Source organism: Megalobrama amblycephala, linkage group LG12 (assembly GCF_018812025.1).
Source record: "Megalobrama amblycephala isolate DHTTF-2021 linkage group LG12, ASM1881202v1, whole genome shotgun sequence".
Lineage (NCBI taxonomy): Eukaryota > Metazoa > Chordata > Actinopteri > Cypriniformes > Xenocyprididae > Megalobrama > Megalobrama amblycephala.
The window spans coordinates 17,672,524-17,693,115 of NC_063055.1; positions in this window are offsets into that span (position 1 = coordinate 17,672,524).

Genomic DNA, 20,592 nt, shown 5'->3' on the forward strand with positions numbered 1-20,592 from the left:
AAACACGTAAGGCGAGGGGAGATTTTCCACTAGTTAATCAATCGCAGATGGTTTCATTTTCTTGGGCGGATACAAAAGTGTGAGCGGATAAAAATAATAAAAGCATAAATGTTTCTCCAAATATACTTGGGTGGCCGTTAATATACCTGGGCGGCCCGGCCAAGTAAAGTCTGTGTGTGGGAATCACTGTGTTGGAATAGGTTGGTTGTGTTGCCAGTCTTGTTTTTCACCGTCCGACGACATATTTTACAGATCGGTTTAATCTGCGCCTGGTCGCTTTTCAAATAACCAAACCACTACCATATAACTGAATTCGTGCTACCTTTTTTGTTGACAATTTCATCATTTTTGTAAAATAACTCGAGGTTAGTATCACTTTAAAGGCTGCTTCCACTCATTTTTGTTGTCTTTGTGTCGAGTTTGCTTTGCAAAGTGCCATAGGAAATTGACTTTGTTTTTTGACGTGAACGTTTAAAGCTGCACGCTGATTGGCTGTTGTCACATATTTCTGCTGTATGATTGGCTCTTATATTAATCCATATCAAGTAAAAATACCTAGAGCTTGTCATCGTTATCGACATATATTTTCACAGCCCTACTACTAAATATTCCACGGTCAACTGTTAGTGGTATCATAACAAAGTGGAAGCAATTGGGAACAACAGCAGCTCAGCCACGAAGTGGTAGGCCACGTAAAAATCACAGAGCGGGGTCAGAACATGCTGAGGCACACAGTGTGCAGAAGTCATCAACTTTCTGCAGAGTCAATGGCTACAGACCTCCACTTCTTTGGTTTTACTCATTGTGATGAATGATTAAGGGAATTTGGCCTTTGTGTCTCCTGTGGAATAGGAATAGGAAGTCATGGCTGGACAATTCATATGAATGGGAACATACTTCAGAGATATTTTACTCAAAAAAATTTCTAGAGGTGCTAATAATTGTGGCCAGCGTGTTTTGGAGAAAAACATTTATTTCATAATGTGATTTTCCCCCCACTTTCAATTCTTTTTCTTCAATGAAAGGTTAGATTTTTTGCTAATTGTATGAATTATAGGTTTTTTTTGTTTATCATGTAGAAAATTTGAGTAAAAATTACTTTTACAAGTCCAGTTAACTGGAAAATTCATATAAATTTGTGGTATCTATCCCATAAGAACATTCAGCTCTTCTGGAATACTGACTTTTAATTTTAACTAGAATTAATTCTTAATTTTAACTAGGAATGTCATGAGGACAAATGTGGGCCATAAAGACAAAGAGGTTGAGAACCCCTGTCTTAAAATAATGGGGTTTTTTTTAACCCAAAAGGTTTCAAAAGCACACAGCGAGTGTGTAGCCTCTCTGCACTTCCTCTGAATGAGTGAATGTGTCACAGGTGGAGAGGAAACTGGGGTGCTGCTGCTGAGAATAATGCTATGGTGTGGCACATACTTGAGAACGTCTCAGAGGGGAGTCACTAGAGGGGACAAAATCACCCCCGACGCCACCAAGGAGGCCTACTAATCTAGCGGAAGCCAAACACAGCCTGACCAACCTTGTCTGATACACAGAATCTCTAAGCGCAAACTCCAAAAGTGAGCAACTCAAACCCACACGCAGAGATGGGCATCCTGGAGAGCGGAACTCAGCTGAACGCTATAAACCCGCGTACTGAGGGGAGTAAGACCACTCATCCTAGGATCTACTCAGCTTCTGATAAAGCGTTGAGGAGGCTGTGCGCTAGAGAGCCCTGGTGCAGGGGAGCACAATCCAGCCTGGGGCCAGTCTGAACGGGAGACTTCATAGAAGTCTACAACCAAAGACCAGCTTAGGGAGCTAAGCACAATTACACAGTCAACCCCAAGGGAAGTACGAAGCTCAACCTAACAGACAGACTGTACTGTAGGCACATAACCATGGAGGCCGACCAAAAAGGGGCCTACAACATGAACTAACATCACAACGTGAACCCAACACACAAGGTGGTATTCAGGATGGCCCATAAGGCCAAAGAACTGAAAACATAGCATGCTGAGCGCAGGACCAACCAAGTAATTAGGTAGCTGTGAGTGCCCACAAAACAGCCCATCCAACACAATCCAACAAGCAGTGTATTCGGTAAAAGCACCCTTTTACTCTTTAAGCAAGAGGAGTACAACGTACGCCATCACATGCTAAAGAAGGCCCCATGGGCCTATTATCGAGGTTCAGGCTAGACAGACCGACTACAAAGGGAGGTCATTAGCCAGCCCAAGCCCCGGCCAGCCAGCGACAATAGACCCTTTACTATAAAGTAAATAAAAACTGAAAGGAAAAAAGCCAGCATGCTTACAAAGGAGGCCCTTAAAGCCTACCCGTCGTACGCGGCATCAGCTAGCGGCCACTAAAGTTCTAGGAGCAAAATAGAACCGGGTAACAGACAGGGTAGCTATTTAGCTCGACTAAAGTTAAAGGAAACCAAGCTCAAGGCAGCAAATGCATAAAACCAGACCAAAGTTGGTTTTAGTACAAGAGCCTCGAAGAGGCAAGCCACTTCAGAGATGTACTCAGTAAAAGCACCTTTTACTCTCTAAGCGAGAGGAGTACAAAGCCAAACTCCAGCGTGACACATAGGAGGCCTGCGAAGGCCTACAACCCGTATACACGCGGTGTCAGCTAGTGGCATTATGACCCATCCATGGTGACGAGTCACATAGAAACCCACACAAAGCTGTGTGGAGGCCTACAACTTCTATGAACACATGGCATCAACTAGTGGTAGCTTCATGACTAGGGCCAGCCCACAGGCCAGGTACTTGAAAAACCCTCAGGTATGAGAAGTACACACTACGCCGCAGAACTCAATGAAAGGCCTAACCTAGGGCCTATTCATACAGAGGTGGGCGCGGCCGAAGGCGGCGAGAATCAAAACATGACTTAACCATGGAATGAGTCTAGACATAACCAGCCCAGCTGGGCCAACACAGAGGGTACAAAAGGAGGCCTGGCCAGGCCTACTACTTTTACCACCATGTGATGCCAGCCAGCGGACATAACAGGAACCAAGCTCAAGGGGACCAGCTCTAGAACCTACAAGATAACTGTGGGAAACTAGCTACACAACCTGAGCTTAAGCCTACACATTCCAACAGGCAATGTACCTCAGTACACATATAAATGCTATCACGGTCTAAGGAAGGCCGAACAGACCTATCACCCCAGACAACATGAGCAAAAGCCTGAGGCAGTGCTAAAAAATACATGAGAAACTCATGATCGTAACCAACAGTGCCCAAAAAACAAGCTGTGATAAGAGAGAGGCTACAATAAAGAGCCAACAATCTAACAGCAAATGCAAGACAGCTGGTCATGTAGTCATGATCGACTGGGAGCTAAAAGAGATCATACTATTCTAACCAGAATAAGATTCTCTACACTCAACCTTAGTGTGCAATCCAACATGTGATGCACTCGGTGAAACACACACCCTAATTAGGGAGTAGTGAAAATTCATTTAAAATAATACTAATATACAATCGGAAAATACATTATTATATTATTATAATATTCATATCCTAATCAATGACATACGTTCTCTTAAATATAATTTTAATTATATATATGGAATTAAATTAATTACAGGAATTACAGGTTATAGCACTCAATCCCCGAATTACAGGTTAAAGCACTCATCACTTTGGGACTTTTAGTGTGAGAAAGCAATTTAGAGGATAGCTGTTACGGTACATGGACAGGAGTTGCACATCGTTGAGAGTCGTTTAAATCTGGGCCTCAATGAGTATCATGACGTAAATCAGTCGTGGTCAGTGCATGTCCGCTCAAGGAGATCCGGTTTACTGGCAAGGATGGGACTGTGAAGTTCCTGCAGGGGCAAGAGGAGAAATATGTGGGATTTTTTGGGGGAAACAAGAAAGAGATATTGCCAAACAAAACCACATTAAGGAACAAGTTGACAAGTATAGACTCCATCTATTATTTGTATCACTGACACTTATTCTCAGCCTCATATGGCCCACCCACGGACTGATGCTGAGAAAGATAGAACTTTGAGAGTCCATCAGTTCAAATCTCACTGACTAGCCACAACCTTTCGAAGTCAGGGGTTCCCAGTGTCCACATTCTCCACAACACTGTAAAAACTCTTTACAAAACTCATTTTGTTAGACAACGTTTTATGCTATGTTAAATAGAGAGAACATAAAGTTTTCAGTTTGGTGGATATTTATATATAATTTTGTTGATATTTATAGATGTAATATAAAAAGTCTATCTGTCTCTCTGTCTGACTGTCTGACGCATGGCAACAACTCACTGTATGATGTAGCCTATAGAATGCAGTTATATGCCGCATAAATCCATATTTCCTTTCTCATATTTATATCATTCAATATCACACAAGCAATGAGTGCAAAATCACACAAGTGCTGTTTTTGTCCAATGTAACATCTCCGAGTAACACAACGGTGTTTCTTTTCTGAATGAATTTGAATTTTGAATGAATCAGGATAACCAATGATTCAAGGGCCCATTCATAAAAAGAGCCATTTACTTAATTCCTGAATGAATCAGCCGTTTGAACGATTCGATTGAATGAATGAATCAATGACTTACTCATTTAGCCATTTACCTCCACCTACTGCCAGTTCATATTTAGAGTATTATTCCTTTATATAAAAAAAAAACATTAAAGGTGCAGTATGTAGGATTTCTGTCTGTTAGAAGTCACTAGAGGCCTATTCAAAACAACGGCGTAGCTTGATGATGCCAAGTTTGAGCTCGGAATCTTGGGACATGTGGTCTTTACCTCAACGGCTGGTGGAAAAGAATTGAGATAGGACTCAGGAAGAAATCATGTTCATGGATGCGATTATTAACGTTACTGTAGTATGAAGCAGAGTGTTGTGGGAGCTGAACGAGGCCACTGGAGCGATTGCGCAGCGCACGCCTCATGAGCAGCGGAACTTTTATTATGCCACAGTCGCCAGCGCCGCTTCTGCTTTTCCGGTCATGAGTATGGGGAAACACAGCTCTATTTATCATATTATATACATTTGAGAGTGTTGAAAATGATGTTATAACATTACTCTGTGCGTTCACTTGGCAGCTGCTGTTAGACACTTGTTGCACACTGTAGTAAGCTAGATCGATTTTAGAATGTCATATTAAATACTGGATGGCTTGTGTTGATAAATGGCATGCAATTCATTTTAAAACGTATTGTTGTTACAATAGAGACACCGGAAGCAGAGATAAAAGCAGTTTGGATGTTTATTGAAGTTATCAGCAGAGCAACAGGTAAATGCAATGGTGGATAAGATGATCTTGACGATGAATGAGAGGTAATACTGTCCTTTTCTTTGTGCTGCAGGAGACGGTGGAAGGAGACGCTGGAGCTGGCAGACTGGAACACTCACACACACAGGCAGGTAGGAACACAAGGAGACCAGGAGACGATGGAGACGAAGGAGATGACGAAGGCAGGTAAGTATCACTTTGGGAGTCCTTGAGGTAAGTATACAGCAAGTGTACAACGAACAAGACCGGACGATGTGTGTGTGAGTGTGGGGTTTAAATGGTGTGGTTGATGACTGTGATGATGAGCTTCAGGTGGCGGTGATCAGTACTCCGGTGATTGAGTGCGTGGGTAAGGGAGTGAGGTGGAACCTGACGTGTCTGTGACAATTGTATGATGGAAAAAAATTCTGTATTACTGTTACTAAAAATAAAGCTGCATCTGATTATGCTATGTTAGCTACTTGACAAAATGGTGTTTTTCTCTGAGGCATGGTAAAGCATGGTACTCTCAAAAAATCAAGAAAATTAGATTTAAACAATAAAATTAAACATGTTCAGCTATTTCAAAGACTATAGAATAACACGTCACTTGTATTGTTTTGAATGGGAGAAAGTGCAACACGCAATATGGTGGAATCAGTCCCGCCTTCTAAATAAGCCAATCACCGACTGGTAAAGTCATCGCGTCCCTGCAGTGGCCGTTAGAAGCACCGGTTTTCTATAGAAACAATCAGACGCGCGCCTCAGAAATGAGGCTCAAGAGACGTGCATTTAAGTCTGTGCATGCTGGATCAAGCTAATGCACATGTGCATTAGCTTGATCCAGCCTAAAAAATACAGTTCCCTTTCGATACTTTCACTCATACTGCGTATGGGGAAAAGCTCCTTTTTTCCTCCTCACTGAAGCCTTTTTTCAATAGCGCAGTGTAACTGCACGTCTATTGGTTCAAAGAAGAAAACTTTTTGAACCAATGAAGGCGCAGCGTAGCTGCGTGAGCCTATGGCGATGCAGCGCGCCAACGAGCCCGCCAAAACGGGCGGGGCTTATGGCTATATAAGCGGGCGTTTCACCATAGGATTTCAGTTCTCTCTCCTTCAGCGACGACTGCACTTCTCTTCGCTGTATCCCGCTGAACGCCTTTGCTGGAATGAGCTCTCTCCGCTGTTGAAGAGGCATTGCAGAGGACCAGCTGAGACCGCCGCCTGCTACAGTGCCGGAGACCTCGCAGACTGCCGCCCTCGAGCGCTGCTCTCGAGCCGCCCGCTTCAAGCTTCCCGACCGCTTCTCAGCAAGTTTCCTGCCGCTATCCGGCGCTTCTAAAGCAGCATATTTCCGCGGTTTTATACGCCGCAGCTAAAAGAGCGTTTCCAGCGGTCTATACCGCTCTAAAAGAGCCCCACAAATGCCGTTTTCATGGTGGCGGTGTTGTTACAAATGCCGCGCCACAGTTGTGGCACATTGCAGAGCCCCTCTGCAGGATGATGACGGCCACGGTGAGTGCGTCGGCTGTCTGGGTAAGCCCAACGCAGAGGCCGCGCTCACCGAGACCTCATGCCCGCATTGCGAGTGCATGAGTCTCGCCTCTCTGCGCTCGCGGATCGCTTTCTTCTCTGAAAGTGGTCCCGCCCCTCGCACCCTCCCGTCTTCTTCCTCCCGCGAGCCGGCTAGGAAGAGACAGCGGGGTAGAGGGGTTCAGTGCCCGGACTTGGGAGAACTCACGCCGGCCCAGCGACCTTGTCTCTTTTGGTGGTTCAGAGGACGAGCCACTTGATGACTCCATGTCTGTCGCGGCATCTGAGATGGAGGAATGGACCGGTGAATCAGAGGACCCTGCCCACCTGCCGTCGCTGGAGCCCATCGATGCACGGCCAGGGATGGACGCCGAGTTATTCCGCGTCCTCTCCAAGGCTGTCGAGGAGCTCGACCTGGAATGGGCCCCACCTGAAGAGCCGACACGCAGCAGGCTGGACGAGTGGTATCTGCCGGGACGCAGCCAGACCCCTCGCCAGTGCTCTGCACCCTTCTTTTCTGAGGTCCACGATGAGCTCATGAAGTCGTGGCGCGCCCCATACTCGGCCTGCTTATGCACTTCCTCGCCTGCGGCTCTCACCTCAGTTGACGGCTCCTGTGAGAAGGGCTACAAGCACCTGCCGCCGCTGGACGAAGTCGTGGCCGCTCACCTCTGTCTTCCCGCGGCTGTGGGCTGGAAGAACAAGAGGGCCCAAGCTAGAACATCACAGATCCATGCTCCTCAGCCACTTACAGTGCCTAGGACTCAGGGTCAATTTTGCCAAGAGCTCACTGCTCCCCAGCCAACGTATCACGTTCCTGGGCGCAGTCCTCTTGCGAAGGCTGTAGTCTCGCCAGAGCGTGCTCTGACGATTCAGAAGCTCATGGCATCTGCCAGGAACAAAGCCCTTTACCCTCTGAAGTTCTTCCAGAGGATGCTAGGGCTGATGGATTCTGCCTCCCCGGTGCCACAGCTCGGCCATCTACGAAAGCAGCCTCTGCAATACTGGTTGAAACTCAGGGTTCCGCCTCACGCTTGGCGGCGCGGCCGCTTTCTAGTCAAGGTCAATCAGGCCTGTATCTCAGCCCTGAAACCTTGGATGAACCCCAGTTGGTTCAGTCATGGGGTTCCCCTGCAGGTGGTGTCCAGAAGGACGCTGCTCTCAACAGACGCCTCCAACCTGGGTTGCCTTCGGCTCGTGGTCTCAAGAGGACAGCTATCTCCATATCAACTGCCTCGAGATGCTGGCAGTGGAACGAGCCCTTCACTCGTTCCAGATGTTCCTGGAAGGATGCCACGTCTTAGTCCAGTCAGACAGCATGACAGTGGTGTCTTACACAAATCACCCAGGCGCCCTGGCGAAGCGCCTCCTCGAATGGGCAGCACCCAGGTTCTGAGCGAGCGACGCACATATCTGGAAAATCGAACCTGGGAGCAGATATGCTATCTCTGAGCAATGTCCCCTCAGACGAGTGGACGCTCCATCCCCAGACGGTTCACAGAATCTGGGAGATCTTCGGGAAGGCAGGGGTCGACCTCTTCACCTCAGAAGACAACTCTCACTGCCCAACTTATTTCTCAAAGGAGATGGATGCACTGGCCCACGACTGGCCCAGCCTCCTCCTTTATGCTTTCCTCCGGTCGCACTGATCCTACAGGTCATCAGGCGAGTCAGGGAAGACAAGCACAGAGTCCTGCTAGTGGCCCCACTCTGGAGGAGCCAAGTTTGGTCCTCTGAGCTATTCAGGCTTTTCACGAAAGCCCCCGGCCAATCCCCCTGAAACGGGACCTCCTCTCTCAGGCAAACAGGACAATCTGGCATCTCCAGCCAGAACTATGGGCTCTGCACCTCTGGTCCCTAGATGAGAGCCTGTAAGCCTCCCCAGGGACGTATTACACACCATTTCTCAGGCTAGAGCTCCGTCTACGTGGCGCCTCTATGCCCAGAAGTGGTCGGTCTTCATTGACTGGTGCTCAGCACGCAATGTTGACCCCGTGGAGAGTGACGTATCACAGAAAAATGAAAAAGGGTTCAATGGCCCCTGGTCCCCTCACGTATGCTCTGGGCCCCTAGGCGCTCAAGATATGCGTAAGTCATTCCCTGCCGAGGCATGGCGCAATTGTATTCATTCCCCATACGCAGTATGAGTGAAAGTATCGAAAGGGAACATACTCGGTTACGAACATAACCTTGGTTCCCTGAGATACGGGAACGAGTACTGCGTTTGATGCTGTGGCTCAGTGTCGTCGCTTGAGTTGAATGACCTGAAATCCTATGGCGAAACGCCCACTTATATAGCCATAAGCCCCACCCGTTTTGGTGGGCTCGTTGGCTCGCTGTATCGCCATAGGCTCCCGCAGCTACTCCGCGCCATCATTGGTTCAAAAAGTTTTCTTCTTTGAACCAATAGACGTGCAGTTACACTGCACTATTTAAAAAAGGCTTCAGCGAGGAGGAAAAAAGGAGCTTTTCCCCATACACAGTACTCATTCCCGTGTCTCAGGGAACCGAGGTTACATTCGTAACCGAGTACGTTTTTTTTGTCATGATTCAAGCGTTTGGAAAAAAAAATATGAGACAGTTGTCAGATTTCATTGGTGATTACAAACATGACATTTAATTGAAAGCTTTGCAAACAGCTTTGGAGAATTTGAACTCTTATCAAAGAGATAGGAGTTGCACTTGCATGCCCGAGAGGCATTTCAAAGATGGCCTCCGAGTGAAATGACTTGTCTTAAAGGGACTTTGGCTATAGAAATCAATTAGTTTTCTGTCTATAAATATATCAAAACAGTTGTTACCTTTGTCTATTAAAATGTGTAATATATTAAAGCGTCTTTGGTGTTTCCATGGTTCCATGGTTTCCATGGTTCTTAGTAAAGTTTTCACAGGAAAAAGCCGTGTACCACTACCTGTAGGTGGATGGTTTTAGAATTAAAGGCATTTTACTTGGTAAAACGTATTTATCAATCAGATGGCAGAGGGCATGTAGAAGATTATGCCAACAGTTTTTTTTTTTTTTTTTTTTTTTCCAGCAAAGTTTTGATCATGTTGATAATTTAGGCACCTTAGAAATTTGCATATCACTTATGATACTGTAGGCTTTTTAGGGTCTATCAAACAGACCTTCTTTACTTGGCTTTACAGCCACCAGTGACTAAATACTATAATTCTCCTCGGATGTTTTCTTCTGCACTGCTTTAAAGTACTGTTGAAGATAGGTAGGTTAACCAAGGCAAGTGGTGAGGGTATTCCCTTGTGATGGAGACCGTGTAGAAGGGCACAGCTCTCTTATCTCTGTCTGTGTGGGAGGCGATTAGCTGGGTGTCTGACAGCTTGTTGGGTTCTCCGGGCTCCAACTCCGCCTGTGGTTAAGCTGTGATAATTATCCACCAAATGAGACCAGTGTGTCGACTGCATCTCATTGCAGTATTAGTGTGTGAGTGTGTGTTTGTAAGTGTCGATAGCATTTGCAGCACAAAAACAGAACTACGCTATTAAGCTTTGGGAAGAATGAATAATTGTCAATGAATCGACCACATCCTGTTTAAGCTGTTTTTGGTGTCCCGCGCTCTAACCCGATAGTCATCTGTGTAGCCGCATTGTTTGTTTAACAAACGTGCCCTTTTATGGACTGCACTTATACTGCTGAATTATTTCCTCAGTCTTTTCTTATTACAAGCCCCAAATGAATACAAGTCCCTTATAAAAATACACACTCGCATGGACACATTCTCAGGCTTAGTTATACATTTTATTAAACATATAGTTTGTGGTGTTTGCCATTTCATTTTATCAGTACAAGTACAATTTTTATCAGTATTTTTATCAGTACACTAAGTACAATTACACAACAGTTAGTTCCGGTCCTCTAATCTGATTGGCCATTCCAAGACTGCTGATATTTAGATCTTTCAGTGTTTGTGTCACGTAGCTTGTCTGTGCTCGCAGTCATTCCAGACCAGAGTATGAGAGCGGAGTAGAAGTGGCTTTTCTGTTTTGTTTTTTTTAGGGCTGTCAAAGTTAATGTGTTTAATTAATATTAATTAAATATGTTGCAATGCAGTCATTTATTGACATTTTATTTATTGGCAAAACCAACTCTGCATATACAGTAGTGGCCAAATTTCATGTCCAGCTTTGGAAAATATTTGCCCTTTTATATAAATATTGTTTTAAAAAATTATTAACAATTTTGAAACCACATTACATAATTGTGCTTGGAGTGCCAAAAAAAATAAAATAATAACAACGACTTTATTCAACAATATCTAGTGATCGGCGATTTCAAAACACTGCTTCATGAAGCTTCGAAGCTTTATGAATCTTTTGTTTCGAATCAGTGGTTTAGAGCATGTATATTAAACTGCCAAAGTCACGCCCCCCAGTGGTGAACCATTGAAATTTCAAAACACTTTTGACATAACAAAGCCTTGTTTACTGAAATCACGTGACTTTGAAAGTTTGATACATGCTCCAAACTACTGATTTGAAACAAACGATTCATAAAGCTTCAAAGCTTGAAATCGGCCATCACTAGATATTGTTGAATAAAGTCGTGTTTTTTTTTTTTTTTTTACTTTTTTGCGGCAAAAAAAAAAAAAAAAAAACATTCTCGTCACTTCATAACATTAAGGTTTAACCACTGTAGTCACATGAACTGTTTAAAATATATGTTTAGTAGCTTTCTGGGCATCTGAAAATATTAATTATCTTACTGGCAATGGAGGCCTCACTGAGCCATCGGATTGTATCAAAAATATCTTAATTTGTGTTCTGAAGATAAACAAATATTTATTTTATTTTATTTTATTTTATTACATGAAATGACTGCAGATTAAGTTAATATATCTCAATATTACTGTTTTTACCAATAGTTTTGATCAAATAAGTGCATTCAATTTTGAAAAACAAAACATGACACTTATGATAATGAAAATATGAAAATATATACCTGCCTTTATATTGTTTTATATTCTATTATTTTATAAATGTGTTATATTATATATGTCTTTTCATTCTTACATTCAATTATTTGCATGTTGAGGTGCACAACAACAGTTTTGGCCATGCAAAATTGTCATCAACCTATCCATATCCTAGTTCAGTCATTCTTTGGATGGTTTGTGTTGATACAAACCTCAAACTTTATTGGAGTGCATATGAACCGTAACCTAAACCATGTTCATGCAGACTCGCTAGCATGCATTCCTCAACCAACAGACACTGCTCTTCACCAAAACCTTCTCATGGCCTGTGGTCTTCTAATACACGCAAGTGTTTTCACAGCTAACTACAATATGGGCCAAGAATAGGCCCATGGGAACTGCATGGCTTGCTGTGTTTTGCTTGAAAAGATCTGAACCTGCTGCCACAGGAATGCAGCCCTGCTGGTTAACGCTTCGGCAGCATCCAGGAGACAGTGAAGAAGAGATGGGAAAGGCGAGAGTTAAAGAAACCATGTGAAAACCAAGGACAGCATGGCAGTAGCTCTGTTTAGACAGAGGGGCAAAAAGAAAGAGAGACAGTGAGAGAGACAGTGAGATTGACTGATTGCATCTGCCCGCTTACTTTGTAGCGGTACATTGCTTGCATTTCAAAACAGTAGATGCAGGCGCAAGACACAAGCATGGACATGTTTCTGTACTTCTGCTGTTAAAAATGGATTTCTAGTTTTCTGTTAATCCTCTTTAACCCTAAACACACACAATTAGTGTTATATTTTTAGATTATTAGTTTACCACTCTGTCTCTGCCCCTTTCTTGCTGTCTTTCTCTCTGGTATTAAGAGTTAACAGTCCCTCAAGACAGTGACATTTGTTCTGTGTTTATTAAAGCAGGCAGTATCTATAAATTAGAATAAACTGTTTCATTTTTCATAGTGGATTATGAATGTCTTGAATGAATCCAATGAATGTTACCTTATTTGTTATCTTCTAAGTCTAGAAATAATTTTTTGTGAATATTGTTGATTGTGGTCAATCATCCTTTATATACAATACATTAACATTATAGTTAACACAATGTTCAACAATTCTAACACTAACACCAAACAATACTTTTACAGTACATATTAATCTTAATTATTAAGATAATTTTAATAATTAAGATTAATATGTACTGTAAAAATATTGTATGCTAAAATGTATTACAATATGTAGAGATTAATATATTAATCTCTACATATATTAAAACATTTTAGCATTAAAAGGTTAAATATTTGCGTTAGTGCGTGATTGTAAACTAACAGTAAAAAATAAATGTTATAAATCATAGATTAAAATGTTTTAAATAATAAAAATAAAATGAATATAAATTTAAATATATGAATTTAATTTCAATCAAAATGTACATATCCGTGTCTGTATTTTTTCATTTAAAAAAAAATATATATATATACTCAGCAAAAAAAGAAACGTCCTCTGACTTTCAACTGTTTTTACTTTCAGTAAACTTAATGTGTAAATATTTGTATGAACACTAAAAGAGTCAACACCATAAGACATGAACTAAAAATGTTTGACAATGTGTCCCTGAATGAAGGGAGGCTCAAAATCAAAAGTACCAGTCAGTATCTGGTGTGGCCACCAGCTGCTTGAAGTACTGCAGTGCATCTCCTCCTCATGGACTGGACCAGATTTGTCAGTTCTTGCTGTGAGATGTTACCCCACTCTTCCACCAAGGCACCTGCAAGTTCCTGGACATTTCTGGGGGGAATGGCCCTAGCCCTCACCCTGCGATCCAACAGGTCCCAGACGTGCTCAACACGTGGTCTTCCACTGCGAGGATGATCAGCTGTCCTTCCTGTCTCCCTGTAGCGCTGTTTTAGGCGTCTCACAGTGCGGACATGGCAATTTATTGCCCTAGCCACATCAGCAGTCCTCATGCCTCCCTGCAGCATGCCTAATGCACGTTCACGCAGATGAGCAGGGACCCTGGGCATCTTTCTTTGGGTGTTTTTCACAGTCGGTAGACAAGTCTCTTTAGTGTCCTGCGTTTTTAGAACTGTGACCTTAAATGCCTACTTTTTGTAAGCTGTTAAGGTCTTAACGACCATTCCACAGGTGCATGTTAATTAATTGATTATGGTTAATTGAACATGCATGGAAAACATTGTTTAAACCCTTTACAATGAAGATCTGTAAAGTTATTTGGATTTTTACAACATTATTGTTGAAATGCACAGTCCTGAAAAAGGGACGTTTCTTTTTTTGCTGAGTATATATATTAATTTTAAATTGTAGCAATGTATCTTTATAAGTAATTTTAACAAATATTCATTAAAGGCACAATATGTAAGATTTTTGGATTGAAATATCCAAAAACCACTAAAACAATATTATATATATTATATATAAAGTTGATATATTTTGTGTACTAACATTATCCCAAATGTTTCCAAGAATGTTTAAATCCAGAGAAATAAGCAATTTTAACCAGGACCCGGACCGTGTCCGTGCGTCACCTATCAATGACATCATACCCGCGTTACCCTCGGTTTCCGGTTTACCCGTTTTTAATAGACAGGAAACTAATCATGTTATATAGCTCAACACAGTAAGTCTTATTGTTTAAATCTTGTTTTCTTGATTTTCAGCGAGTACCATGTTTTACCATGCCTAATATCGATCTAGCTCACTGCAGTGTGCAGCAAGTGTCTCATAGCAGCTGCCAAGTGAATGCAGAGTAGCACTATAACAACTTTCAACACCCAAATGTATCTAATATGATAAAACAGTGCTGCATTACCCCACATACGCTTGACCGGAAAAAGTGGAAGTGGCGACTGCGGCATAATAAAAGTTCCACTAGTCTTGAGCCGTGTGTTGCGCTCGTCTCTCATTAGCAATCGCTCCAGCTCTGTTATAAAGTAACAGCCCTGCTTCATATTATGGTAACATTAATAATCTCATCCATGAACATGATTTCTGCCCGAGTCCCGTCCCGATTCTTTTCCACCAGCTGTAGATGTGAAGTAAAAACCTCCCGTGATCCCGCAAAATCAAGGCGCCATCAAGCTACGCCTTTGTTTTGAATAAGCGACCTCTGGTGGAGAAAATTTACATGTGTGCCTTCAATATTTTGATATAGGCCTATGCATTTGTAAGTTTAATTTTTTGTTAATTTTTTTTAACGTGCTTGCTTGTGTTACATTTATATACTGCATATACTCACTACTTTATTAGATACACCTGCTCAACTGCTCGTTTACTCAAATATCTAATCAGCCAATCACATGGCAGCAACTCAGTGCATTTTGCTTGTAGACATGGATGGTCAAGACAATTTGCTGAAATTCAAACTGAGCATCAAAATGGGAAAGGTGAATTTAAGTTAATTTAAGTGACTGAACATGGCACAGTTGTTGGTCTTTCAGAAACTGCTGATCTACTGGGATGTTCACGCACAACGATCTATAGGGTTTATAGAGAATGGTCTGAAAAAGAGAAAATTTCAAGTGAGCGGCATTTCTGTAGGAGGAAATTGTTACAAAAAAAAAAAGCCCCCCTCCCACGGCCCGCTCCTGAGGGCCGAGGACCCCGACGTTGTGGTGGTCGTCCTCTAGAGCGTGGGGCAGGTCTGTCCGGGTGGTTGGCATGGAAAGTCTGTAACAGATTAGGATCAAGGATATCATTCTTGGGGACCCATGAGCGTTCCTCGGGGCCATAGCCTTCCCAGTCAACCAGGTATTCCAGTTGACCACCACGGCGCCGGGAATCCAGAATCTCGTGAACCACATACGCAGTGCCATCATCCAGGATGAGTGGAAAGGGGGGCTCGACGGCTGCCACGTCAGGTTCTGTGGAGGGAAGAACAGAAGGGTGGTGAGGCTGTAGTAGTGACACGTGGAATGTTGGATGAATTCTACTGTACTGTGCTGGTAGGTGGAGACGGTAGGTGACGGGGTTGATCTGTCGGACGATGGTGAATGGGCCAATGAAGCGGGGACTCAGCTTCTTGCAGGGCAGACGCATCCTGATGTCCCTGGTGGACAGCCAGACCTTCTGCCCCGGTTGGTAGACTGGAGAGTCGGAGCGCCGAAGGTCGGCTGTCATTTTGCGTCTGCGCAGGGCTCTCTGCAGTTGGTGGTGAGCTGAGTCCCAAACCCTCTCGCTCTCCCAGAACCAGTAGTCGACTGCTGGAACGTTGGAGGGTTCCCCATCCTAGGGGAACAGTGGGGGTTGGTAACTGAGTACGCACTGAAACGGTGTTAATCCAGTTGTGGCTTGACGGAGGGAGTTTTGTGCGTACTCGGCCCAACCCAAGTACTGGTTCCAGGAGTTCTGGTGGCCGTGACAGAAGGTACGCAGGAAGCGGCCTATCTCCTGGATCTTCCGTTCCGTCTGCCCGTTCGACTGAGGATGGTATCCGGATGACAGGCTGACGGTCACACCCAGGAGGGAGAAGAACGCCTTCCAGACGTGGGAGATAAACTGAGTACCTCTGTCGGAGACGATGTCTTCGGGTTTTCCATAATGACGAAAGATATGGTTGAACATCAGTTCTGCAGTGGCCATGGCGGTAGGTAGACCCTCCAGGGGAATCAGACGGCAGGATTTTGAGAAGCGATCTACCACCACCAGGATGCAAGTGTGACCATCAGACTCGGGGAGATCCGTGACAAAGTCCACTCCCAGGTGTGACCAGGGTCTCTCAGGAACGGGCAGAGGATTGAGCTTGCCGGTTGGAAGATGGCGTGGGCTCTTGGAGATGGCGCACTCCCTGCAGCCCTGCACGTACCTTCTGACGTCGTTGGCCATGTTGGGCCACCAGAAGCGTTGTTTGAGCAACGAGAGGGTCTCATTGACCCCCGGGTGGCCAGTGCCAAGTGAAGAGTGTGCGTTGTGTAGAAGTGGAGTGCGTCGTGCCCGTGTGACGTATTGCAAGCCTTGGGGGCAACCTGGCGGAGTGCGTGAGGAGGCATTGGAGGAGGGCATGGTTTCTTCAGACCATTGGATAGGGCCGACGAAGACTGACTCTGGGAGAATGGTATCTGGGGTCTCAGGTTTTTCGTCTGGAGCATGGAGACGAGATAAGGCATCAGCTTTTGTGTTCTTTGAACCATGGCGGTATGTGTTGGAGAAATTGAACCTAGAGAAAAACATGGCCCAATGAGCTTGGCGAGGGTTGAGTCTCTTGGCAGCCTTTAGGTACTCAAGGTTCTTGTGGTCAGTGAGAACTTGGAATGGTGGTTAGCTCCCTCCAACCAATGCCTCCACTCTTCAAGGGCAAGCTTGACGGCCAGGAGTTCGCGGTCACCGATGTCATAGTTGACCTCCGCCGGGTTGAGCTTGCGGGAGAAGAAGGCACATGGATGGAGTCTACTTGGTGTCCCCTGCTGCTGAGAGAGGACCGCTCCCACTCCGGTGGTGGAGGCGTCCACCTCCACGACGAAGGGTAGGTCAGGGTTAGGGTGGACGAGGAGGGGAGCGGTGGTGAAGGCTCTCTTGAGGGTCTCGAAGGCGTTGGTGGCTTGCGGGGACCAGGACAGAGACTTGGGCTGGTGACGAAGCAGGTTGGTGAGTGGACTGACGATTGTACTGTAGTTCTTGATGAAGCGGCGGTAGAAATTGGAAAATCCGAGGAAGCGCTGGAGTTCTTTAATGGTTGTAGGAGTGGGCCAGGTCTGGATGGCGGATACCTTCCCCTCGTCCATCCGGATGCCACTGTGGTCAATCACGTACCCCAGGAACTGGACAGAGGGCTGGTGGAAAGAGCACTTTTCAGCTTTGAGGAAGAGGTGGAACTGCCGTAAGCGTTGGAGGACCTCCGCAACGTGGTGGCGATGTTCGGCCAAGCTCCGGGAGTAGATGAGGATGTCGTCTATATACACCAGCACGAACTTGTGGAGAAATTCGTGGATGAAATCCTGGAATACGGAGGGGGCGTTGACCAGACCATACGGCATCACGAGGTATTCGTAGTGGCCGGTGGGCGTGACGAAGGCGGTCTTCCACTCGTCCCCCTCACGTATCCGGATGAGGTTATACGCGCTGCGGAGGTCCAACTTGGTGAACACAGTGGCACCGCGGAGATGTTCCAGGGCCGCTGGGACGAGGGGAAGAGGGTAGCGGAACTTGACTGTAATCTTGTTTAGGGCACGGTAATCTATGCAGGGCCGCAAGCCTCCGTCCTTCTTAGCCACAAAAAAGAAACTTGAAGCAGCAGGGGAAGTAGACGGGCGGATGTAACCTTGACTAAGGGCCTCTTTGATGTATTCCTCCATGGCCTTCTCCTCCGGTAGAGACAGGGGATAGATGCGTCCCCTGGGCACTGGCTCACCCGGTAACAGATCGATGGCACAGTCCCATGGCCGGTGTGGAGGTAGCTTGGAGGCGCGTTGCGGGCAGAAGATGTCACTGAAGGGGGCGTAGTCCGGGGGAACATCCACGGAGCGCTTCTCTACGGGGCTTTCGATGGAGGTGGCATTGATGGAGAGAGTCTTAGAGAGAGGAGATTTCGGAACAGGAAGCTCAGGGAAGCAGTCGAGGAAGCAGTGGTCGCCCCACTTCAGGACTTCGCCCGTGCGCCAGGAGATGGTGGGATTGTGTAGCTCAAGCCAGGGGCGCCCTAGAACCACGTCAGCGGTGGACTCCTCCAGAACCAGCAGATGAATATTTTCAGTATGGAGAACCCCCACATGAAGTTGAAGTGGGCCCACACAGTGACGGATGGTCTTACGGCTCAGGGGTTTGCCCGTGATGGAGTGGATTTGATAGTGAGTCGGAGACGGGGAGATCTTGAGTTTGAGTTGTCGACAGAGGGCGCCGGAGATGAAGTTTCCTGCTGACCCTGAGTCGAGGAGCGCCACCACTGGAACAGAGGTATTAGCAGCAGTAAGGTTTACAACAGTAGTGAGTGGTTTCATTTTCTGAATGGAGGGAAGTATCGCACTCACCACGGGCCGAGGAGGACGGGTTGGGCATGCGGAGATTACATGCCCCGGAGATCCACAATATAGGCATAAGTTCAGGGTCAGCCTTCTCTGTCTTTCCGTTGTAGTGAGACGTGAATGGTCAATTTGCATGGGTTCGCTGGCTGGTTCTGGAGAGCTGACGGGTTCGGACCGACGGAGGAGGATGTTGGAGAGAGACTGGCCCTGGTGCTCGAGGAGACACGACTGCATACGAGAACCCACGCGGATGGCGAGCTGGATGAATCGTTCGAGTCCTATGGAGTCCTCGTATGCAGCAAGATGCAGCCGCACATTAGGCTCCAGACCTTGACGAAAGGTGGTGATGAGGGCTTGCTCATTCCATCCGCTGGTGGCGGCTAGCGTTCTAAACTGCAAGGCATATTCGTTGACAGAGTTATTTCCTTGTTTTAAATTATAAAGTTTCTCACCAGTCGATGAATCCGAGAGGGGTTTTCCGAAGACCTCACGGAAGTGAGAGACGAACGCCGGATATGATTTCACCACAGAGCCTTTCTGAGTCCACAGCGAAATCAGCCCATTGGAGGGCCTTACCTTGCAGTTGTGAAATGATGAACGCGATTTTAGCCGTGTCGGTAGGGTAGAGGTGCGGCTGCATCTCCAGGACCAGTTCGCATTGGAGAAGAAATCCGCTGCATTCCTCCGCCGATCCAGAGTAGGGCGCCGGTTTGGCCATGGGACTGGCGGTGAATGCTGGTGAAGAAGCGGTGATGGTGGGTGCGGAAGCAGCCGCATTAGTGGAAGGCGGTGGAGATGTTTGTGGGGTGAGTGCTCGGCGTAATGCGTCCACGAGCTCTTGGAAAGGGTCGTTGGTGCTCATGCTGTTGACTGTTGGTAAGGTCCGGTCTTCTGTTACAACAGAGACACGGAGGCAGACGTAAAAGCAATGTAGGCAGGTTTATTGTCAAACAGCAGAGTAAATGGAAATGGATGATTGAATAAACAGTTCTTGTAAGATGAATGGAGCGTGATACTGTCCTTGTAATGTGTTGCAGATGCAGATGGAGTTCGGCGTTGGAGGATGATGGCGGAGACACTCACACACACACAGGCAGGTAGGCACACGAGGAGAACAGGAGACGAAGGAGATGGAGGAAACGACTGGAACAGGTAAGTATGGCGTTTGGAGTCCTTGAGGTAAGCATACATGGATTGTAGTGCAAACGAGACCGGACAGTGAGTGTGTGTGAGTGTGGTGGTTTTGTAGTGGTGGTGATTGCAGTGCTGATGAGTCACAGGTGGCGGTGATCAGTATGCTGGTGATTGAGTGCGTGGGTACTGCAGTGAGGTGGAACCTGACGTGTCTATGACAGAAATACCTTTTGCCAGATGATGCCAGATGTCAGAGGAGAATAGCCAGACTGGTTCAAGCTGATTGAAAGGCAACAGTAACTCAAATAACCACTTGTTGTAACCAAGGTATGCAGAAGAGCATCTCTGAACACACAACTCGTTGAACATTGAAGCAGATGGACTACAGCAGCAGAATACCACACCGGGTGTCACTCCTGTCAGCTGAGAATGGCAAATTGAGGCTACAGTTCACATAGGCTCACCCAAACTGGACAATAATAGATTGGAAAAACTTTGTCTGGTCTGATGAGTCTTGATTTTTGCTCGATTTTTGCTGCAACATTCAGATAGTAGGGTCAGAATTCAGCAAAAACAACATGAAAGCTTGGATCCATCCTGCCTTTTTTTTTCAATGGTTCAGGCTGCTGTTGGTAGTGGTGTAATGGTGTGGAGGATATTTTCTTGGTACACCTTGGGCCCCTTAGTACCAATTTAGACACCACACAAACACCACAGCCTACCTGAGAATTGTTGCCATCCCTTTATGACCACAGTTTACCCATCTTCTGATGAGTA